Source organism: Echinococcus granulosus (assembly GCF_000524195.1).
Source record: "Echinococcus granulosus chromosome Unknown EG_S00094, whole genome shotgun sequence".
NCBI classification, from domain to species: Eukaryota; Metazoa; Platyhelminthes; class Cestoda; order Cyclophyllidea; family Taeniidae; genus Echinococcus; species Echinococcus granulosus.
In genome coordinates this window covers 226,313-228,412 of record NW_020170474.1, presented here as the reverse complement: position 1 = coordinate 228,412, position 2,100 = coordinate 226,313, and positions in this window count along the sequence as shown.

Sequence of the window (2,100 nt, the reverse complement as noted above, 5' to 3'; positions counted from 1 at the left end):
GGAGGAGGAGGAGGCGAGTTTGCATCAAGTTGGGTGCAGTGGGTTGGAGTGGAGTGGCGAGGAGAGGAGTTAAGTAACACTGTCTTCTGGAGTTCCCACTGTGGAAGCATGGTCAAAAGCGCCAACGATGGACGGCTGTTGCGCTTTGAGGAATTCAGCAGCAGTTTTTTTTGCGTTTATTTGCATTGATACAGGAAAGGCGGGTAATTTAAACGGTTCGCCACCTTTGGACATGAGATACCTATTACAGTGGTTCTTTGACATCGTGCTGGTGATAGTAGATGGTCCTTATGCTTCCACGCTTCATTAACTCGTTTGCTCGTTCTCTCTAGGTGGGAATAGCAAACTGGACGCTTTCATTACCAGACAGACGGGCAAAACACGTACGCGGGGACGGTTTTTATGTGCGGGGTTTAAATCTGTCTGGCGGCGGTTGTTACACTGCAGAAATTTGGGCAGAAAATGGTGGTAGCAAGAATGACCTCTCCCCACCCTAAGGTGCCGACAATATCCTCAATCGCTGCGGTGCCAATGAGTGGGCTTGACGGGATATGAGTGGAAAAGTCCGGTAAATTGTGGAATACAAGCGTCGACGGCCACTTGCCCTCAAACGGTTAAACACATTTGCCTAGCAATTTATTTAATCCCTTAAACAATGCTATGTTCCATTTGAGTTACTCCTCATTCGGACCTGGGTGTGGCTTTGTTTTGAGCATGTGGAAGGGTTGAAATATTATTAGCGCAGCATATCGATGGTCTATGACTCCCAATTCCTCCTCTTAGCCTCGACTCTGTGCTTTCCAGGAATTGCTCTTCTACCCCAGCCAACACATCAGTATTTTGCCGTCAACTGTGGAACAAAAAGGCGAACAATTCCAAGCGGTACTGATGGTTTGGGTGGATTTTGATGCAATTTCGCTGTTATCTTCCCTTGTCGTAAAAGATCTCTTTGAGATTAGGATAGGAGGCCTGTTCGATGGCCTTCAGCGGACACATCCCGCATGCCGGCTCCTTCCTTGTAGAGAGGTCTAGTTCCACATGGATTTTAGAATGTTCTTTTCAGATTTCCTTTTCATTTCCTATCTTTCTTGTTTTTTTCTCCCTTGACGTTTCATATTGCACTGTAATCCATCTGGGCTGGTCAAAAATTTGCGGTACGGAAGGTGCCTTATTTGTACACTTTACCACTCATCCGTTATTCCTTTTACCTTCCTACTTTAATCGACCTTCTGTTAGTGACTGTGATGCCCAACTTGAGGTTGGAATGGTTGGCTGAAGTTAATATGACATCAATAGTCCCTTCGGTTGTGAATCTCCATAAATATATCTTACGCCCCCTATTTTGGCTTCTAACAAAAGGAATCAGTCAGATAAACTTTGGATGTAAAATAATTTTAATTCAAGATAATGTACTTTTTTAGGTCTTTGAAGAACGTGGACTTCTTAAGGCAGCATTTCTTCCAATTTGTTTCGATACTTAAAGATGACTGGTACTGAGTAGAAGTTTGCAACTTATAAAAAGAGTCGAGACTATCCGCCCATAATAACTTTAGGAACTTATTAACTTAATATGTTAATCAGAAATTTTGACCTAGAAGGGAAAACGTGTTAGGCTTTAAGGTTTCTCTTCCATCAACTAAGATCCAACGAATGACCTTGAAACTATCCAATCAAATTACGACCTTTATAACTTGCATTAACCCTCGGCGTGAATCCATACAAAGGGTCTTCTGGTCCTTCAGTTTGGTTTAAATAAAGTCGCCTAGAAACCTAACAACTTGATCCCAGTCTCAGAGATAAGTGGAAAATGCTACGCTGGTGGCAATGGTAAAGTAAGCCGCTCTCGCTCCTCCCCCCTAGTCAAAAAATGTCTTGGACTTTTTTGTTGTATATCACATTTGGATGTCATCGGAGGATGGATCCTTTAGAGAACTATAAAAGGAGAGCCACCGAAACTTCAGTCATCAGCATTATTTTAAAACGGCATTCCTCTCTTCCACTGTTGCATGCAGCATTACCGCGGTCACCACGCTTGGAAATGTACCGCATCTACCCCTATCATGGCACTACATTCCCTCATTTTCATTTTACACTTTAAGA